The sequence below is a fragment of the Sus scrofa genome, chromosome 1 (genome assembly GCF_054392235.1).
Source record: "Sus scrofa isolate SSC_HxYL_T2T_F1_AM1 chromosome 1, Sscrofa_HxYL_maternal_Yorkshire_Landrace_v2.0, whole genome shotgun sequence".
NCBI classification, from domain to species: domain Eukaryota; kingdom Metazoa; phylum Chordata; class Mammalia; order Artiodactyla; family Suidae; genus Sus; species Sus scrofa.
Window position 1 is genome coordinate 261,378,372 of NC_139383.1, and position 22,538 is coordinate 261,400,909.

A 22,538-nucleotide genomic window follows, 5' to 3' on the forward strand; every position below is an offset into this window, starting at 1 on the left:
TCACACTTAGGCTGCTTCTACCATTTGGCTACTGTACTGTAAACAGAGCTACAGTGAACATCTCTGTAGAAGTGGCTGGTTGTGCCCATGTTCAATTCTTTGGAGTCCTAGGAGTATGACTGCTGGGTCATACAGTAACTCTACGTTTTGTTTTTGAAGAGCCACCGAACTTTGCTACAGAGGCTGCAGCATTTTACATTCCCAGTAGCAAGGTAAAAGGGTTCCACATCCTTATCAATACTTTTGATCATAGGCATCCTAGAAGGGGTCAAGTGATATCTCACTGGGGTTTTAATTTGCATTTCCCTAATGACTGAGGTTAAGCATCTTTTCATGTGTTCATTTGTAGGTCTGCAGAGAAGCATCTACTCAAGTCCTCTGCCCATTTTTAAACTGGGTTATCTCAATTTGGATTGAGTTACAGGAGTTCTTTATTCTCTATGTTACGGTAAACTTTTGTCAGATATTATTTGCAAATATTTTCTCCCACTCTGTAGGCTGTTTCTTGATAATGTCTGTTTTTTTTTTTTTTTTTGCTTTTGCTTTATAGGGCCATGCCTGCGGCATATGGAAGCTCCCAGGCTAGAGGTGGAGTCTGAGCCACAGCTGCTGGCCTACACCACAGCCACAGCAATGCAGGATCCGAGTGTCTGTGAACTACACCACAGCTCATAGCAATGTCGGATCCTTAACCCACTGAGAGAGGCCAGGGATCAAACCCACATCCTCAGGGATACTAGTTGGGCTCGCTATCACTGAGCCACAATGGGAGCTTGTGATAATGTCTTTTGAGGCACAAAAGATTTTAATTTTGATGAAGTCCAATTTACCTATTTTGCTTTTGTTCCATGGCTTTAGCTCGTATTTAGGGCATCAATCCTTGCTTTTTAGGGCCGCACCTGTGGCATATGGAGGTTCCCAGGCTAGGGGGCGAATCTGAGCTACAGCTGCTGGCCTACACCACAGCCACAGCAATGCAGGACTGGGCCACGTCTGTGACCTACACTACAGGTCACGGCAACACCAGATTCTTAACCCACTGAGCGAGGCCTGGGATCGAACCTACAACCACATGGTTACTAGTCAGATTTGTTTCCAATGCACCAAGACAGGAGTTACTGAACTTAATTTTCTTTTTTCAGGAATCAAACCTATGCCACTGCAGTGACCCAAGCTGTTGCAGTGACAATGCTGGATCCTTAACCCACTGTGCCACAGTGGGAACTTCTAGACTGTGAACTTCTTAAAGGCGGGGTCTGGGTCTTTTAAAAATCATGACCCAGTGCCTGGTACCCAGCAGGTGCTCCATAATTAACTGTGGGATGAATGGCTAGTGAAGTGGATAAACTACAGCCAAGGAGTATCCTCCATCCCCCGCCTACTTCTCATCACCACTGTGAGACCACTGACAGCTGGTCCAAAGACTCTTGTCTATAACAAAGCAAACCGGAGAGGCTGACCATATTAAGAACTAAATGTGCATGAGCAACTGCCTTACCCACTTCTATTCAACTAAAACAATCCAAAGTTAACCAATGCACTTAACTAAGGACAGAGCCAAGGGTCCTGGCCCTGGAAAGCTCAACGTGCCTTGTTCAAGTCTCTCATCGCACAGAGGAGGAAACAGAAGCTCCAGTGGAGCCAGTGACTTCCCAAAGCCTGGGCTTCCACTCCAGGCCTTTTCCCACCAAACGCAGGCCTGCGTGGTCACCCGCTTGAGGGTCAGAAAGGCATGAGGGGAGGCTGAACTGCTTCAAATGGTGGGAGTGGCCCTTGGGCTCCAAAACCTGCCAGTGGAAAAATGAACCCTGGATCCTGACTCATTCTGCTACATGAGGGCCCCCTCCCTGTCCACGTCATCTGCTCACCCTGAGCCAGCCACACGGCCCCCTTCCCTGGACCTGCTTGTTACAGGCTGGTTCCTGCCACAGGTGTTCGCAGCTGCTGTTCCCTGTGCTCAGAATGCCCTTCCCTCAGACATCCTGCACCGGGCTCTGTCCCTCCCTGTACAGGTCTGCTCAACAATTCAGCCCATCAGTGCGCCCTCCCCATCCCTCCTCTCCTCAGCATTCATCAGCGCTGGACCTAATATGTCCACTGCTTGTCTCCTCCCAATTTCCACGTCCCTACCTCCCACAGGAGTGAAAGTTCCTTAAAGGCAGGGACGTCACTGTCAATTGCTGTATCCCTGGTCCCTGGAACAGTGCCGAGCAGGCCGTGGGTACCAGGTAAGTATCTGCGAAAGGCGTGGAGAAAGGGACAAAGTAGGGAGCACCACACTCAGCATTTCCGTGTCACGAAAAGCGTTTACAGAGGTGGAGGCGGGCAGCTTCACACGCCCAGGTGAGCGCTGCCTGGAACCTGCAGCCAGAGGCCCACAGGCTGTCCCGGGCTCCTGCACCTGTGACTGGGCAGGTGGGGCTGGGACATGGAGTGCTGTCAACACTCCCACGCATCTCAGCCAAGCCCAGGAGGCCGGCAGCTGCTGCGGTGCTGACCTGGCTGTAGAAAGCAGTCTCTCCCCATGGGTGCCTAATAAGTGCTTGTGAAATACACACACACATGAATGAACAGCTAGTGTGCACAAGGCTTACGCCTGCACTTCTAGAAGGCTCGTGTCAGCACTCCTAGCAGCATAGCATTCCAACAATGCCGGGCGGTGGTTGGACCCAGTAGTTCCATTTCTAGGGACCTACGGTCAGGATATATCCAGACATGAAAGTTTTATTTGCAAGGTTCTTCCTTCCAGTGACGTAACACTGAAAACTGCAACCCAAAAGCTGATTTCTAACCTTAGGGGGCCAGTTAAGTAAATCATAAACTAGCCACAGAACTTCCATGAAGACTTCACAATGACATGGAAACTATTAGAATATTAAGTAAAAAGGGCTAGTTATAAAATTGTACTTATGCTGTGACCACAACTACGAAGGGAATTCACAAGACTGTGAAAATGTGTTCATTTTTCTATTCTTTCAAACTTTCTGTATTGCCTAAGTTTTCTATGAGCAATAATGACTCCAAAAATCAACAGAACTTAAAATACTCTTACCTGATACCTCACTGGTGCCCAGGTTGCAACTGCTTAACCCTCCATCCCTCGACTGGGTCACGTCCTGGCCCCTTTCTGCGTTCAGCCCACCCTGCTCCTCCTCTTCCTCCCGCTTGCCCCCCACCCTGCCACAGCTCTGACTCAGTTGCCATACCTGCTGCCCCACCCCCCGAAATCCTGGTCCAAGCTGGGCTGCCCCACCTGATACCCTCCTGGCCCACAGACCCACGATGGCGCCTGACTCTTCTTCCGCTTCCCCGCTGTGTGACCCCGGGTAAGATACTGAACCTCTCTGAGACTCCACATCCTCCTCAGGAGAATGAGGTTGAACCCAGCTCACAGGGACCTGAAGGCCCCCACCTCAAGGGCCTCTGAGGTTCAGCGAGTTAGACCCTCACCTCACCACGCCCTTTGCAGCTGAGGTGCAACATGCTAAGTGCTGTGAGGGTCTCTAAGCCCTAGCACAGGATGGGCCCCAACCTACCGGCTCTACCTTGTGAAGCGCTGTACATAGGGCACGCTGATGGACGGGGAGTAATGTCCTTATTCCCAATCTGCATAAATCCGGACACCTGTCCTCTCCTGAGGGGTGCAGAAAAGCAGTTTTGCTCTGGGATCCTGGATCAAAGCAGTGGTTTCTTGGCTGAAATGCCCATTCCCCTCGTCGAAGCCTCCACCACTCCAGAAAACTCACAGCCCAACTCTCACAGTGCTGCCCAAATCCAAACCCCGGGCGATCATCCTTTCTGAGCCTGGGTTCTGTCTTCTGAAGATGCTCCTGGCATGTTCATTTGAGGTTCTGCTGACTCCTCACTCCATCTTCTCCCATCCACACCGACACTCGCCCAGGCACCCGACTCAGGGCTTGGTTCTCCTGATCTGCCCGTCACAGGGCTTTACACACGCCTTCTGCATGAACATCCTGCCTTCACCCCTCTATGGCGCCGCAGGCAGTTTATGAGCCCCGGCTGTGGCCAGGCTCCATGGCGGGTGCAAGGGTGCAGAGGTGAATAAGAACCGTCTCAGGTTCCTGCTCTTGGGGAACCGAGAGGCTTGTCAGAGAGAGACTCATGAAAAATTAAATAACCACCTTTCCGTGTGGGAAGTGCTATGAAGACAGGTGTGCCCCAGGCTGTGGGGGCCTTGTCTCAGGTGTGACCACAGTGCAGCCAGGGACAGAAGGAAATAGCTTTTAAGGGGATTCTAATGGCAAAAATTGACCTTGAAGGATGGCATATCAAACAGCAAAATCAAATCACCCACACACTACTTATCCCAAAGCCTGTAGTGGCCCCTACTGCCCCTCATCCATCACCCACAATCTGACTCCGATCTCACCCTCCAGACCCCAGACCCCCGGCGGCACTTGCTCCATGGGGCTGGCTAGAAAGCCAGGCAGCTGTGCTGACTTTGCTTCGACAGCCCCTTCTCCCCGAGCCTCGCCACCGTTGAGTCACATTCCTAACCAATACCACTCAAAGTGTGGTGTCCAGCCTCGAGGCATCAGCATAACACGGGCGCTGGTTAGGAAAGCAGACGCTCACCCTGACCCCAGGCCTCCAGAACCTGAATCTTCTCATATGTGCACGGAAGTGTGAGAGGCCCTGCTCTCTGCCTCAACTCCACTCCCCAGGCCTTTGGCTTCCTCCTCTTCATGCTGTTGCCAGCTGCCACCTTTTGGCATCAACATAGACGCAGCGAGCTGACACCCCACCTCCAGAGCGTCCACCCCCTCAGTCCCACTGACCTTCACATCCCCCCCGGCCCCACCTGGCCCAGGACAGCACGTGCGTGTCACAGCCCTCGCCATCTGAGCCCCGGCCTCCACCTGTGGACAAGTGGCACACGACGGTCCTTCTGTCAAGCTCACTGAGAGGGACAGATGGCAGGCAGAGACTTTCTGAGTAATTATGTGCCACCAGAAGAAGCACGTGTCATTGTGGAATCTTCACCTGACCCTATGACATGGGGACACCTGTCATTCCCGCTGTGGAAGTGAGGGAGTGGAGGCTTTGGGAGGTCAGGGAGTAAGAGGGCTTCTGGAGACAACCCCAGCTTACACCCTGCGCCGGGAGAGATGGTGGGCACCACAGCCTCACAGAGCGAGCTCCCGAGGAGGAGGAGGAATGTCTGCACTTTAGCTGGGGACAGTCACTTAGCCAGGACCTAGAAACATGGGGACAAGTAACACACAAGTGGGAGAGGTACAGGGGCCAGACCGCGAAGCCCTGTAGTGACCGACTAAAGGGCTGAGACTTTCGGGGCAACAGGAGCAATGATGCTTTTGGAGTGGGCTGGCCCCAAACAGCCACCTCCTCCCTGACCCTCGTCCCATTCCCTCACCCACAAACCAGCCCCTTCACCATTTAAGACATGCTCCTCAGACCCTCCCAAAGCGGGAAATGCAGTCAGATCCCCCTGGCATGCTGGGCTCCATCGCTTGCCTTCTGCCCTCCCCTCCCCTCTCCAGGAGGAAGCCCAGCGCCAGGGACACCAGCACCGGGGGTTTCTCCCAAGCAGCTCCCCCACAGCAAAGCCTTATCAAGAGTCATGAAAAAGGGCCCAGCTGCCCGAAACTTTCCCTCCCCCAACATGATGGGGCTCCCCCTCCAAGCCCAGTCTGCCCATATCAAATGGGCTGTGTCCACCACCATCTCCAAGAGGAGGGTTGGAGACCTGCCTCCTTCCCAAGGAGGCCCAGCTGCACCCTGGGGATGGAGCTAAGAGGCCGTCTCTACCCTGGGGGAGCTCACAAGACGGAGCCCAACCCTGAGGATGGACCCCTTCAATGGGGAGACGTTCTCACACCGCCTCTGCGATACATTCACGCACCTGGATCTATATGCTAACCCAAGAAACCAAAGCCTTCATCTTCGAAAATGTCTTTTAGGAGCAAATAATCACTGTAACAAGGAATCTGCTCTGCGACTGAAAACATTTAAGATTAACCTTGTATAAAACAGAAAATGTTAAAATTGCAACACAAAATTAATCCCTCCATCATTTACAGACTGGAATAGCACTCTGTGAGATGCAGGTCTGTACTGGAGTCCAGCTACTCAACCTGTGATCTCTGGGCCACAGTCTCAACACCACCCAGCTTGTTAGAGACGCGGAAGGCAGGGCCCACCCCAAACTCCTTAAATCGGAATCTGTATCTTAACACTGAAGCTTGGGAAGCCCTGGTGTAGTCTAGGGTTTGCAGGGCTGGCCATGGGGGGTTGAGGGGTGGGGAGGGGAAAACAAGGTCAGATGGAGGCAGGTGACACGGGACCGGCAAAGAAGAGGTGATCTTAGTGCTTCTGCAGGGAACACTTTCTGGAAGCAACGTGAGGGAGGTCTAGGTGTGAGGGGCTTGCTAGGGAGAGCAGCAAAGTGGAGGCAAAGGGGAGAAGCATGTGCAGTGACCCAGTCCCAGTGCGGGGTGGGAAGGAGGGGGCAGGCTGCAGGAGGGGCTGAGGTGTGACGGACGGGTGGGATCTGTCCAGCGCTGCTGTCACTGTCGGGGGAGAGAAAGGAGACCCTGCGGTTTCTAAGCTGGAAGATCCTGTCACTTACAGAGAGAGCTTTTTTAAGGAGGAAGGTGCAGAGCTCTGCTCTGGACATGTGCGTGCAAAGTGGGGAAGCTGAGGACCCTTGAGGGAAATGCTGGGATGTGATATACACAGAGATGATAGACCTGTGCGCCCCCGAGGATGGGATTGGGTGTGCACACCCAGGAAAGCCTGCAGGAGGATAAGAGGAGAGGAAAAGGGGGCCAGATGCCCAGGGTGAGCGGAGAGGCAGGAGGAGAGCTGCGTCACAGAAGCTGCAGCACAGAGATCAAATGCGCTGAGATATGCAAACTGGCCACCGGTCCTGACAAGTGAGTGGCCCTGGCCAGGTCCCACGGCAAGAGTAGTGTTGCTCAAGGGGTGGGGTAGCCTGGGAACACTGGGCTGAGGGATGCAGGCGGCAGATGAAGCTGAGACTGCAGGATGAATAAATTCCTAAACATCTCACCTGAGGTTGCAAGGCCCCTTTAACCACAATTACGGCCTTCGGCACACGTGTGTTCACAGCGGCACTGCTTGCAAAAGCCGAAAGGTGGAAGCAGCCCACTGACAGGTGAATGAATAACAGAATGTGGTAATGTAAGTCCACTGGAGTATTACTCAGCCTTAAAAAGCTAGGGATTTCTGACACATGTGACAACATGGATCAATCTGGAGAACATTAATGCTAAGTGAAATAAGCCAGTCACAGAAGGACAAGTGCTGCATGATTCTACTTCTACAAGGTCTCTTTATAGTAGTTAAAATCAGAGAGACAGAAAGTAGAAGGGTGGCTGCCAGGGACATGGATGGGGGAGAAACGGAGTTTCTCTTAAAAGGGACAGAGTTTCACTTTTGCAAGATGAAGAGTTCTGTGGATTTGTGGTGGTAATAGTAGCACAAATATGTGACTGTGCTTAAAGCCACTGAACTGTACTTACACTTAAAAATGGTTAGGATGGTAAGTTTTATGTCATATGTATTTTACCACAATTTTTATACGTCTTTTGGAGTTTCCACTGTGGCACAACAAGATCGGTGCCATCTCTGCAGCACCAGGATGCAGGTTCAATCCCCAGCCTAACGCAGTGGGTTAAAGGATCCAGCATCGCTGTGGCTGCAGCACAGGTCACAACCACGGCTCAGATCTGATTCCTGGCCCAGGAACTCCATATGCCCAGGAGCACCCAAAATTTTTTTTAAAAATGTCTTTCTTTCATTATAGGTATAGAAAACCTGAACTCCTAGAACTGAACAGTATGTCTGTGTCAAAAGCAGTAAGAGCAAATCTTTTTCAGAGACTGTCAACTATTCCTCCGGCAGGCTTCGCAGTGAAAGGAAGGGGGTGATGGGGCGGTGACCTAACAGTGAGGCCAGGGTTGGAGAAGGTTTCTTTTCTTCCCCCAGGTGATAGGACAACAGTCTTCAACTGTAACTGGAGCGGTAAGCCTGAACCAGCCAGAGACACTCATTTTCTCAAACTGGAAGAAAGAAGAGAGGAGCCAGAAAATGAAGGTGGGGGGTGGGGGGAGGAGACTCCCTGTACATGGCCCTCAGCATCTCATGGCTATAGGTGGTGTGTGTGTGGGGGGGGAGGTCACCTGGAGAGGAGGGCGACAGGTAGGAGACATGGAGAGCATGGAAAAAAGTCAGGTTGGCTGGCATGGCAGCAACAAAGGAGGACAGAGGGCTGTTTGGGCAGCAGGGAGGGCCCAGTGGCTGCAAAGCAGAAAGCACACCATCTGAAACTATCACGAAGCCTGGAGCAGTGGTCCTCAAAGGAAGGTCCCTGGTCTCTGGACCAGCAGCATCATGGAAAAGCCTGTTAGAAATGCAAATACCAAAGCCCCACCTGGGTCTGATTCAAAGCCACTGAATCAGAAACTCTGGGGGTGGGGCCCAGCAGCCTGTGTTTTAAAATGTGATTCTTTTTTTTTTTTTTGTCTTTCGTCTTTTTAGGGCCTCACCCTCAGCATACGGAGATTCCCAGGCTAGGGGTCGAATAGGAGCTACAGCTGCTGGCCTATGCCACAACCACAGCCACGCCAGATCCAAGCCACGTCTGTGACCTACACCACAGCTCACAGCCACACTGGATCCTTAACCCACTGAGTGAGGCCAGGGATCAAACCTGAGTCCTCATGGATACTAGTCGAGTTCATTAACCACTGAGCCAAGATGGGAACTCCTAAAAGGTGATTCTGATGGACTGACGTTTGAGAAACTCTAGCACAGAATATACAGATTCAATGGAAGGTACATATCATCTCCTTTATATGAAAGTGAAAAAAAAAATCAGCCTAGCAACTTCTACATAAAAGAGCAAGTAATGCATAGCTGCTTCGACACCAGTATAGCTCATTCTTACAGTCAGAGAAATGTCAAAGGATGTTCACCAGATGAGAGGAACACACAGTCCATTTAATAAACTTCCTCAGATGAGATCTAGAAAACATACCTAAGATCTGGGGGCTGGAACCTGTATGATGCGGGTACCAGTCCCTGCTCTCTGACTACGTCCCCTGGACATGCCTCAGTTTCCCCATCAGTAAAGAGAGGGAGCTAGAAAAAGTTATCCTGAGGTCCCTACAGATGAGACTATGTGAATGTCTCTGTAATGAAAAAGGTGACCTTAGACTCAATGCTTTTACACAGCTGTGCTGGGGGGCTGAGAAGGAGGATTTAAACCAGTAAACATAATACTGTTCACTAGAAAATTTTCCAAAGTTCAGTAAGTGCTAGTACCCTGCATTCTATTAACTAGAGACTCTTTCACTAACTGGCTTTTCCATTACAGCCACCAATGCCTAGAGTTCTAAGAACATTATACTGTGCCGGATCACGTTCTTGAAGTCAGCAGGACTGAGTTGTCCCAGAAAAATCCCTCTATAGCTTCACATTTTCACCCTATAATACAGGCATACCTCAGAGACCTTGAGGGTTTGGTTCTAATGTGGCAATAAAGCAAATACTGCAATAAAGCGAGTCACATACATTGTTTGGTCTCCCAATGCATATACAAGTTATATTTATACTAGACTGTAGTCTACTAAGTGTATAATAGCATTATGCATAAAAAACAATATACACACCTTAATTTAAAAACCTTATTGCTAAAAAATGCCAACCATCATATGAACCTTCAGTGACTCATCTTTTGCTGGTGGAGGTTTGAAAGATTTTGAGAACTAATAAAAGGTGACACAGACACAAAGTGAGCAAATGCAGTGGGTAAAATGGCGCCAAAAGACTTACTTGATGCAGGGTGGCCACAATCCTTCAATTTGTAAAAAACAACAACAAACAAACAAACAAAAAAAAACACAGTATCTTCGAAGTATCAACACAATGAGGGACGCCTACACTTTTTAACCCAGGAAGGCAGGGTTCGTGGTTTTTTGCCAGGCATTAAATGAGCCAAGGAATTGGACTAATCAGACCCCAGGGTCTGCCCCCTCCCCGGGACTGAGCATCTGACGACTCAATACTGCAAATCTAGGCTTGCTAATAAATGGCCCCATACTGGCCTTGGTACAGGAATCCCTAGCTACTGGTTTCCTGCCTGGTCTCTCTGCATCCAAGTCCTTGTCTACACCTTCTAGTCATTCAATGCCCATCCTCTTGTGTCTGGGTCCCCAGTGCCAGCTGCTTGCTTCTGTGCCTCTGCCAAAGGCCGGCAACTCGGTTCTGATCTCAGAACTATGGCTGGGTGTCTGCACAGGAAAGAAAAGTGGATGTGTGGGCACTGTGGGGACTGGGGGGTAGGTGGGAAGAAGATAAGGTCTAAGAAAACCCTGGCCTCCTGTCCTACCTCACCAACACACCCTAGTTCTTTTTTCTCTTTTTTTTTTTTTTGTCTTTCTGTCTTTTCTAGGACCGCACCCATGGCATGTGGAGGTTCCCAGGCTAGGAGTCTAACTGGAGCTGTAGCCACCAGCCAGAGCCACAGCAACACCAGATCCGAGCTGTGTCTTCCACCTACACCACAGCTCACGGCAACACCGGATCCTTAACCCACTAAGCGGGGCCAGGAATCGAACCCGCAACCTCATGGTTCCTAGTCGGATTCGTCTCTGCTGTGCCACGACAGGAACTCCAACACACCCTAGTTCTTAAACTCCATTAGAACTGGGTCAGTAGAAAGCACAGCTGGCTCCCCCACCCCCCTCCCTGCATCTATCACAGATCACATCACGTCCCGCCTCCATCCAGCCTGGGCATGGAAGTATGCTCCAGGCTCTCGCAGTCCCTGTGGTAGGAAGGAACAGGCGAGGGGAGGGCTGAAATAAGGTTGGTGCGGCAGGAGCACGGCTGGGAGAGGCACACCAAGGAGGTGGGAGACCACAAAGGGGTCCTGAACATAAGCCCAGCAGGCAATGCCAGGGAGGTTAATTGTCTTTGTCCCGGTAGAAAATCCCTAGTGCTAGTCGGGTTTCCTACGCCGATTGCCACACTGATCTCCAATCTCAAAGTCACATCTGGGTAGAGCTACTTGATTAGATGCAATTATTAACAGCTCTCTATTTCTTCTCAAAACGTTCTGGTTCAGGCAAAGCCTGAAGGTCTGTAGATCACAGAACAGTTAAATTCTAATCACCCTATTTTTGGGCCCTTAGGCCTGTGAGGTCAGAGGCACAGTTGGGGAAGGCTGCCCAGTGTCAGGAGGGACAGTCAGGCTGAGTCTTGCCCCTCATCAAATGTTCTGCTCTCCTCTCTAGCATCCCTGCCAAGCCATCACCCAGAGTCTGCTTGTATTCCTTCAGAGACAGTAGGCTCAGTTCCCCTGGAAGAAGCCCCTCTTGGGGGAGGGGTGGAAAGCTGTGTTATAAAAAAAATAGCAGGATAGATAAATGAATAAAGAAGATGTGGTGTGTGTATATGTACATACATACCACAACGGAATATTACTCAGCCATAAAAAAATAAAATCTTGCCATGGGCAGCAACATGGACTGATCTGGAGGGTATTACGCTAAGTGAGGTAGGCCAGACAAAGACAAATACCATATGACTTCACTTGTATGTGGACTCTAAAAAACAAATGAACAAATGAAAAAACAGAAACAGACATACAGATATAGACGACAAACTGGTGGCTGCAGGAGAGGAGGAGGGTTGGGGGTTGGGTGACATAGGTGAAGGAATGAAGAGGTACAAACTTCCAGTTATAAAATAAATTAGCCAGGGTGCTGTAACAGAGCGCTTAAGGAATATAGCCCATACTACTGTAATAACTCTGTGTGGGAACATACGGTCACTAGACTTATTGTGACTGTCTCATAATGTATGCAAATGTCAAGTCGCTATGTAGCTCACCTGAAACTGACATAATATTGTATGTCAATGATACTTCAACTAAAAAATAAAATGTGTAAAAATAAAAATGGCAATGAACAGCGCATCAGCAATTAAATAACAAAATCCTTCAGCAAGGAAAGGAGTAGGAATGGGGAAACTAGATAACTTGCTGGCTTTTTCCCTCCCACCTCCTTCCATTGTCATTCAACAAATGTTAACTGAGTGCTTTAGATGTTTCAGTGGCATTGAAGACACAATGGTGGGTTAAAACAGACTCAAACTGAGGAGCAATCTGCCAAATAACTGGCCTCCACTCTCCAAAAATGTCAAGGTCATTACAAAGAAAGACTGAGGAACTGTTCTAATTTAAAGGATACGAAAGAGACAGGACAACCGGATGCAACACAGCATCTGGGGTTTTCTTTGCTACAAAGGACACTATCAAGACAAATGGCAAAGCCTGAAGGTCTGTAGATCACAGAACAGTACTGTATCAATACTGATTTCTTAATTTCACAAAGTGTGCTATAGTTATACTGGAAAACATCCTTGGTTTCAGGAAATACACTGAAGTAATCCGAGGGAAAAGGAAGAGTCTATAAATGATCCTCAAATGGTTCAGGAAAAATATATATACATAGAATAAAATAAATGTGATAAGATGGTAACACTCGAGGAATCCAGGCGAGGGTACATGGGAGTTCTTTGTTCTATTCTTAGAATTTTTCTGTAAGTCTGAATTAGGTCAAAATAAAGAGTTAAAAAAAAAAAGTCTCAAAGAAGGTTTGTATGTGTGTGTTTTAAAGGAAGACAGACAGGCCCTGCTTTCACAGGGCTCACAGGATATCGTAGGAGACAGGTACTAATACAAATGATTACACTAATTAAGCACAAGATTGCAACTGTGAAAAGTGCTGGAAATGAAGAGCGATCTGGTGGCCTGAGTGTTTACAGCAGGCGGTTTCACCCGCGGCAGGAAGGCAGGAGGGGCGGAGGCACCTGCAATCACAGAGCCAAGGCCCAAAGCACGGGTTAACCGGGGAGGGGACGAAGGTCTCAGGCTCACACTGGCCCCGCGGGCAGGTGCGATGAGAGCTGAGAAGGTATGGGGATCAAAGCGTGCACACCGGTGCCCGCGGGAGATGCCAACATTAGTTTCTTCTTTTATTTTAAGGGCAAGAGGAAGCGGTGTTGAAAGACCCCCTTGGCAGCAGTAGGGAACAGGCTGGCATGTGAGAGGCGTGTGGCAACCACAACGCCTCTGTGAAGAACGTGAATGACTTTTCTTCTGCTTCTGGACACCTTAATTTTCGACAACCACCGGGTATGAGGGGTTTGATAACCAGACCGGGGGAGGGAACTCCAGGGGAGCAAAGGGGGTAAGACTGGGCTCGGGCTGCCATCTGGGTCTAGACCGAGGCAGAATCACCTGAGAGAAGTGAGGTGCAGGGGCCAGGTTTTCACACCCGTCTCTTTAAGTCAGACCAGCGCCTTTCATCAACACAGCATCCAGCTGGCCCTGGGGCCTCGCTGGTCCTGGATCCTGTCCCCTTGGAAAATCCCCTTAGCCTGTGAGCGAGCCCTGAGCCCTGCCCGGGGAGCGGGACAGTCACTCTGGGCATCGGAACGCTAACCACAGTGCATGTCTGTGGCTTGAGGGCCAGACCACTGAAGGGAGGAGACCCTTTTCTGGGCCAAGTTCTGCCTTAGTGGAGTTTTAGTCCTTAGCTCCTTTGAAACGGTCAATTTAACGGAAAAGGTTCTATTATTATCCTCATATGACAGTCAAATATTTGTCTAGAGACAGGCTCGAGTTCAAATCCTGGCTGTCCTCACACAGCAACATGCCTAGTAGTCACTCAATCCCGCCCAGCCTCAGTCTTCTCTTCCCATCTGTACACTGGGGCTGGTGAGCACTGGCTAGATTCTGGGACTAGAAGGCACTGTTTATTCCCTTTTGAGACTCCCAACAGGCTCAGGACAGAAAATTCACTCCAAACTGCACATTGCCTAAATATTACTAAAAGCTTGTGTATCCTGACAGTAAATCATGGGACCTGAATTTTCCAGGACTATCCCAATTTCAAATCCTCTGTCCTAACTTTCCACATAAACCATCAAAACGTCTCAAAAATTCCACTCTCTCAGTATCCAAACAACACCTCCCGGGCCTCCTCTTGCACAAAGACGCCACACAAACATTCTTTCTCAGACTACAGATCCAAATCTTTGGTTCAGAAAACGCAGTCAGTGGGGCCCTACTGGCCCCCTGAAGGTGATGGGGTCAGGGAGAAAAATCCAGGGCAGAGAACACTCCATCATGATGCTCAGATTTGGCTGCTTCCCGGCACGTGGATGTCAACCACAGGCAGGAGAAGAGGTCCTGTGATTACAGCATCACCCAGAGGGGGACACAGACTGGGGAGATGAGCCCTGCCCCCACCTGCCTGCCCAGCAGCCAGGACTTGGGGAGGCAGCACAACCAGAGGGCTGCTATGAGGGTCAAGTAAGGGGAGTTCCCGTTGTGCCACAACATAAACGAATCCAACTAGTAACGATGAGGTTTTGGGGTTCGATCCCTGGCCTCGCTCAGTGGGTTAAGGATCTGGTGTTGCCATGAGCTGGTGAAGGTCGCAGACACGGCTCAGCATTGCTGTGGTTGTGGTGCAGGCCGGTGGCTACAGCTCCAATTCAGCCCCTAGCCTGGGAACCTCCTATGCTGCAAGTGCGGCCCTAAAAAGCAAAAGCAAAAAAAAAAAGGATCAAATAAGGGAGGTGATATTTGGAAAGCACTCAGAACAGTGCCTGGCAGCCAGAAAGTGCCATATCAGTGTTTAATAACTGAAACCAGAGGAATCCCTCACAGAAGATGCTCATGCCTCAGAGACAACCTAGAGGCATTGCTTCTATGCACGGAAAATAAGGAGAATGGGCACTTACCCCTGGGCTGAGTGAGGCCAGGCCCCTGTACAGGGATGGGAGGGGTACCCCTAACTACAGGAGGTGGGTCCCACATTAGCCAAGGGCAGGAGGCTGGGAAGAGTCACCACTCCTGGAATATAAGAGGTCTCTTCACTCCTCTGAATCTTTGCATCTGCCATTCTGTCTGCCTGCATGCACCCCACTGCGCCCCCCCCACCGCACCCAAGCAAAATCCATCTTTTTCTACCTTCAAGGCTGAATTCAGTGCCAACTACTTCCTATGGTCGTCTCCGATGCCCATCAGAATGTATGGCTGCCTCCACTGGTATCTCTTGCATCTAGCTTTAGCCTCTTTTAAAGTACTTAGCAGACAGAGAGAGCACACTTGTGCCCACAAGCCTACACACACACACACACACACACACACACACAATTGTCAGAATGTCACTGTCTTCCCAACTTTGCCATGAATCCTTCCAAGACAGCTTCAGCTTTCATCTCTGTAACCCCAGGGCCTGCCACCCAGTACAGGCTCAATAGAGGTCTGAATTTGCTGTGAAACTGGTGCTCACAGCTGGTCTTCCCCTGGAGGCGGAAGGCTACCACAGGTGCATACAGAACCAGAATCAACGTGGATGCAAGATCTCTGGGTCATGGAACCCATGACCAGATGAGATTGCAGCCAAGGACCTACCAAGCGCTCCCTTCCTTCTCCCTCAGACAGATGAAAGGAGACGTCGGTGAGGTCAGAGCCTGCGGCTGCGGGGACCTAGACCAGGGCAGAGTGGACACTGACCCCGGTCGGGTCTCGTCTCTGTTAGAGTTGCTAAGAAGAGCCCAGGCTTGGGAAGCTACACCAACTGGCTGCCCCACCTGCCCAGCTTGTCAGTGCCAGGGGGGCGCCTTCAGCATTCCAGCCCCTGCAAGGAGATGGAGAGGGATGGCCTTGCGAGGGATGGCCCTGCTTTCCAGGACCACTGTCTGATGGATGGAAGGGAGGCAAGCGCTGGGACTGTGGTCAGTAGGCACTCCCCTAAGAGGAGACGGAAGGACCACAAATCCCTGGTCCCTTCCCAACATGCCACAAACCCCGAGAGTGTGGGGGGCAAGTACGGTGCCATGACTTCCTGCTCCCTCCAATCCCCAAAGCTGAGCCCCTGGTACGTTATGTCCAGGCCAGAAAACAGAATCCCTTGCGTGACTGGACCAGAGGTTCAGAAGGTCCCAGTTTGTCCCCCTTGCACCTAGTCCCACACCGTCTTTCCCACACTGAAATTAAACAACGCAGGCAGGACCTTCCAGCTCAAGGAGTTGGTCTCAATCCCATGAGACCAATTACCAGCTTGGAACCCCAACTTCTTTTAGGGTTAAGATTTGTCTCTGACCTGGTTCCTGACACTTGAGTGGGAAAGTTAAAAGCTACCAGAATACCTTCCCTAGGATAAAAGCAGAAAGAAGGGTTCAAAGAAAGGATGGTGAAGCAGTGGGGAGTCCTGAATTTGAGTCTAGTTAACTTAGGTTTGTTGTCCCGCCCCAAGCTGTCCCTGAGGGCCTGCCATGTGTCCAGGCTGGCCAGAACCTGCCCTCTCCTTGAGGAGAAGTGCCCCAGGCACCCCAGGTCCACTGGAGTCCACTGGCCCACTCAGCATCCCCACCCAGCACTGCATCTGCCGCATAGAAGCAGCTCAATAAACACTTGCTGAACGGAATGCCTCGGCCACTTCAGCCACTCTGAGATTCCTTCGGTAACTTGACCTTTTACATTCCAGCTAATGTCTAATTTGCATATAGGCATTGGTTTTCGAAGAGGGCAAATCACCAGAGACACTGAAGGATCAATACAGGGTATTAGGCACATTGTAGTCTACTCTAATTCTCTGCAAATTGGTATTCCATTAACTGCATGTGGGATTTATGGGAGCCCACTATAAACCAGAATATTTAACCAGAATGACCCACTCTCTGTCAGATAATAGCTGACTGTTGTTAATTTTCAACTAGTCGGAAAGGTTTCCAGCTTCCAATCTACTTTTCATCTTGATTTAATCATCAGGAAAGCCATCTCTTTGAAAGTCTCAATACCATAAAGGGCAGCCTGATGCAGAAGAAAAAGACCTGCCTGTGGAACTGGAAGACATGAGTTATATCCCAGCTACACCACATACTGTGTAATTGGCTGTGCAAAGCCTCTGTTTCCTCATCTGTAAAATGGGAATAACGCCAGCCTTATGGAGGGGTTGCAAAAATTAAATAAGTTGATGCATGTGGATGCACTCTGTGCAGTTCTACAAGGCTCTGCAAAGGTTGGTTATTACAGCAAAAACTTACGATGAAATTCTCAAACAGCTGAGATAAGCTAACGACAGAAAGCAGGGTGGTTATTAATCGGTAGTTCTAAAAGGATAGAAAGGGAAAACTGCTCCCTCCCAAGAAGGGGAGCAGGGGGGACATCCAGCCAGGTCTGGAAGCATTTCTGGTTGGCACAATTAAGGGAGAGGGATTGCTACTTGAATCTACTGGATAGAGACCAAAGATGCTCCTAAACATCCTAGAAGCATAGAACAGCACCCCCCCCCAACAAAGGATTACTCAACTCCAAATGCTAACAGTGCCAAAGTTAAGAAACCCTCATCTAAAGAATCACCAAAAGTGGTTTGGGAGCTTTTAGAACAGAAATCTTCCTAACTAGGCTTTACTTTCAAGCATCATCTGCTTAAACATTTGCAAGATGGATCATCTTGCAAAACAGCTCTTTTGAAAGTAAAGCTGAACTGCCAACTTCTGGAGTTTCCGAATGTATAAAACTGCTTGTAAAGAAGATGCTCTCCGATTACAATTCAGCTCAATTGTTTTTCCAAAGATTTCAGAAGTTCTCCTGGGCACAAAGACAGGGTCTGTCACTCTGCCACTAGGCCCAGAAGATGCTTTCGTAATTCTAATTTCCTGGTGAAATGGGAGCCACGAGGGTCTCTAAACAAATTAAATTCACATCACGCCAACTGCTCGCTTGCTTTGTGCCGGGCACGGTGCCAAACACCTCCACATAATTTATCCCACTTAATTCACCCAACAACCCAGTGAGGTGGGCATACTGGCTGTTTACAGGGGAGGAAACTGAGGATCGGAGAGATTAGACAACTCGCCCAAGGTCATCAGCTGGCCGAGGGTGAGCCCAACCTGAACGGAGGTCTCTGGTTTCCGAGTCACAAGCTCTTTCCACCATCTCGGAAAACCCAGGTGTCAAGTTGTCTCAACTTCCCATGAATTTTTAAGGCAACCGCAACTTCTTGGTAAGTTCAGGTTGCTGAAAATGGGAATTTCCGGGGGACTCGGCGCCTCTCACATACACTCCCCCACTGCAGCTGTCTCACCGCAGGTACCTGATAAATCATTCCATATCACCCGCGGAACGGGGAGGATTTATTGGCGCTGGAGTTCGTGCCAGGCCCAGGAAATGCCATCTTTGAAAGCCGAGAGGCGGATTCGCCCCGGGAGCCGAGAAGGTCTGGCCGCCGCGCTTGGCTGGCTCCCCGCGGGCTGTGCGCCCCCTCGGCGCCCGGAGGCCGGGGTCGCGGCGTTGCTGAGCCCTCCGGTATCGCCGGCCGCTCCGGCTCAGCGAGTCGACCCGCCCCTGCCCGGGTTGGAGCACACGCCCACGCCCCGCCGCCGCCGCCGCCGCGTCCCGGCTGCCTGCCCGCCCGGGACCTAGCCCCACCCGGCTCGGCCTGTTTCCCTCCCGACCCGGCCGCGCCAGGCGAGCGCGACCCAGGCGTCCCCTCCCCGACCGGACAAGGTGCGGGAACCCCGGGGCCGCCGCGTCCGCCCGCCCGCCCGCGCGTTCGCCGAGCGACTGGGGACGGGTGGGGGTGGGGCGGCGCTCAGCGCGACCCCGGCCCCAGGTCGCCCGGCGCCCTGCCCCCGGCCCGCTGGGGTCGCGCCGGCCCGTACCTGCAGCATCCGGGGGCGCGGGGCGCCCAGGTAGGTCGCGCGTGCGGGCGGCGCGGAAGCTCGCTCGCGGCGCGACCTGGCCGCCGTCTGAGCATGCCCAGTGCCGCCCGCGGGCGGCTCCCGCCGGCCCGGCTGGCCGCGACGGGCCCGCGCGCCGGGCTGGGGGCGGGCGCCCGGGCCGCCCGCGGGCCGCCCCCGCCCCCACCCGGGGGCCAGAGCGCTGGGACGCGTCTCCCAGGGCCACCGGGCCGCTCCTACCAAGTGCTGTGCAGCTCAGTGTCCCCTCGCGGGTGCACACCGGCATTCGTTCCATAACCATTTATTGGGCACCTACTGTGTGCCCAGCCCTCAGTGAGTTTATGCCTAGGAATGTCAGGCAGTCTATGCTCCACAACCTTTGAAATGAGGAGGAGTCTTGCCCTGCAGGGGTTCTGCTGATTTCCAGTGCAGTGCCCATCCTGTTCCACTCATAGGCTTCTCGGTTTAAACCTTCTTCCCAAGACTTATGGGCCCCCCACCTGATCTGTGCCCCTGCCTTCTTGCAGCCCCATGAGCACCTTTCTGTCCATCAAACACTCGGAACTTGTTTGTTGGTTTATTTATTTATTTATTTATTTGTCTTTTGCCTTTTTCTTGAGCCGCTTCTGCGGCATATGGAGGTTCCCAGGCTAGGGGTCTAATCGGAGCTATAGCCACCAGCCTACACCACAGCCACAGCAACGCCGGATCCTTAACCCACTGAGCAAGGCCAGGGATCGAACCCGCAACCTCATGGTTCCTAGTCAGATTCGTTAACCACTGCGCCAAGGCGGGAACTCCTCAGAACTTGTTTAGCCTCAGATATTTCGCGTGCCCCTTTTCTCCTCGGTGTGGGGCGACTTTGCCTGGTATTTCACGTGGCTGCAACCTTCTCATTGCACGTATGCCCTTCTCAGAGAAGCTTTCCCTGACCACCCTGCTAAACATGCCCCCCTACTCCCAGACACTCTCCATGTCCTTGTTTTATTTTCTTCACGTTTATCGCCATCAATTTATTCCACAATTAATTATTGATCACCTACTCTGGTTTTTCCCTTGTGGTGAACAAATAGACAAAAATCCTGTCCCCTGCTGGAATTTGGCGGAAGAGAGGCAGGGGACAGACAATAAACATGCAAATAAGCAAACTTACAGTAGAAGATAAGTTTTATAAGCGGGGGGTCGGGCAAGGTAAGGGGACTTTGAGCAGAAGGAGTGCAATTTTCAATGAGGTGGTCAGATCCGGCCCTTAAGTAGGTGCCCTTAATCTACGCTGATAAATTGGGAAGAGCATTCTTGGCAGAGGGATCAGCCAGTGCAGACACTAAGATGCAGGGCTGCTTAAGCAACAGCAAGCAGGGCAGAGTAGCAGGAGATGAGGTTGGTAACTGCCTTTTCCTCTGATGAGCTTATTATTGTGTATTAACCTCTGGGACTTCAGCTCTGGGGCCCTGCCTACCTTCACTACAGTGTCCCAGCCCCTACAACAGTACCTGACACACTGTAGGTGCTCAAAACCAATTTGTTGAATGAGTATGTGAATGAAAGGATAGAGTCATGGCTGGAACCATCCTGTCCGGACCCAGATGTCCGAGGTTCAGGGGGGCCCTGTCGGCCCGTTGTCATTGGGGCGGCAGCCGGGCAGCACCTGGTGCCTCACTTCGGTCGTTGTCCACAAGTCCCATGTCTTTGGGTAGCGCCCCCACAGAGGACGCTAGGAAGGGGAATAACGACCCAGCCAGGCGTCTCAGAAACAGGCCCCGCCCCCTTCCCAGACCTCGGGTGGCGGGCAAAACCTGGAGCCCCAGCGCCCGCCCAGCACCATTGGGACGGCGGGGAGCGCACTGGGCATGCTCGGAGCCGGGCGGGGCCCGAGCGCCCGGGAGGAGGAGCCTCCTGGCAGAGCGGGTGACGCCCCGCCCCCAGCAGAGCCCAGCGGGACCCTCTGCCGCGGTCGGTTCCTCCCTCCAATTAGGGTGGGGTATGGGGGCGTTTTCTTTCAAAGCTCAGTGGAAAAGCTGGGAATTCAGAATCCGCCCAAGGCATTCTCCCTCCTCTCCCAGCCGTGTGATCTGGATTAAGCACCTTACCCTCTCTGTGCCTCGAATAAAGTGAATACTTAGCTGCTTTGATCTGGGAATGAAAGAACGTGAGCGTGTTTAGTCCACTTAAAGATTCATTTCTTGAGTGCCGACCTCAGTTATCGTCATCTCCTACCAGTTTGTCAAATGCTGAGATGAGGAAACCAAGGTTAATAAACATGTGAATTCTTGGAGTTGTCCCAGTTTGCTTTCCACTAGAAACTAGGCTGAAACTACCTTTTTTCCCCACAGTCGAGTGATTGGCTCACACAGTGTTCTCAACTTCGAGGTAAAAAATATCTATACACCTAAGGAAAAGACCTAGTTTTTAAAATCATGCTCAAATCACCATAACAGAAACAGAAACGAAAAGAAAGAATATTCCCCAAAGAATAAATGCTCACATATAAAGGAATAATTAATTCAGTTATGGCATTTTTGTTGAAATAATAACTGTTTTGCACTAAACTAGACCATGTCGCAGCAGGAGGAAACTTTCAGTACAATGCTAAGTGAAAAAAGCTGAAAACACAAATAGCCTGTGCAATGGAAACATTGGAAAATGCGAATAGTCTGATTTGGGGGATAGTGGGGTCATTTTATCTTTTTATCTATTACTGTCACAGTGTTGTGTTTACCGTGATAAACATTTAAAAGATCAAATAAAAAATTCTTAAAGTTTTGTGTGTCTAATAATAATAACTACTTTTATCAGTCTCACATGTGATTAATATTTCACACATATTCTATCTTTACTCCATATTGTCACTCTGCAGAGTGGGTGTTTTTAGCTCAGTTTTACTGAAAAGGAAACAATCCGGGAGACTTTCACAACCAGTAAGAGACAGGGTCAGGATTTGAATGCAAGTTGGACTGACGGCAAAGCCAGGGTTTTAGGTTTTATCATATTGCCTCTCTATGTAGTAGCTTACCATTTATTGATCTTAAAGGAAATCACAGCTTTCATTTTGTGTCTTTTTGTCTCCTCTACACTTTGATGTGTTTATAGGCTACAGATTACCTTTACATGTTCTGGTCTCCCGTTACTGTTTCATTCTTGGGCCAAAAAGTTAAAGTCCATCCTTTTAAGCTGTTGCACCTGGAGTGACATGATGTTATTATCAGCAATGACTGTTGATCTTATATCTTAAACTCCCAAACCTTATGCAAATGATCTTCTTAGTCTAAGTGATTGAACCCAGCCAGATATAGAGCAAATAGAGGCCCAATCAGGAATAGAGCTATATCAAGTCTCAGATAATGAGGACTCACATAAATTATGGTCCCTGGGTGATCATTTTGGAGACAGAACCACAACATAAAGGAACCACATAGTCAATGGACCTTTCAGGATTCTGCTGTGATGAAAAAGTATAGAGCTGATAATCTGATGAGGTTTGCAGAGAGAAAGCCAGGGCCCTAAAAGCAGCTCTCCTGCTAAGCTAAGAAAACAACAACAACAACAACAAAAACTAGCTTCTCTTTTAATCGTGTTGGTAGACCTTGCTTGGCCCCCAATTCACTAAACAAACAACAGCCAGCACAAAAGCCGTAGAGGGTCATTTCACTGGAGAGGAAGCCATGCTGTATCTCTGGTAAGAATCAAATTTACACAAGTTAAAAGAAATGAGATGAGCACCTGGATACAGTTATTAGCCACATTCCCAGAAGCTGCCATTTGAGTAG

General features: G+C 50.5%; 1 protein-coding gene across 8 annotated transcripts in view; it reads right to left on the reverse strand.

Moving 5' to 3' along the window:
• PTPN3 (protein tyrosine phosphatase non-receptor type 3) overlaps positions 1–18,815 on the reverse strand; it is a 122,793-nt gene extending 103,978 nt beyond the window's left edge. For 6 of the 8 annotated variants that reach the window (XR_014825168.1, XR_014825171.1, XM_084992103.1 and 3 more), the window contains exon 1: positions 18,754–18,815. The gene's annotated coding sequence lies outside the window, so the exon portion shown is untranslated. Of the gene's footprint in view, positions 1–18,185; positions 18,549–18,753 lie in introns of those variants that run through there. The other 2 variants (XM_021067348.2, XM_084992088.1) reach the window with 2 other exon arrangements.
• Between the last annotated feature and the right edge of the window lie 3,723 nt (positions 18,816–22,538).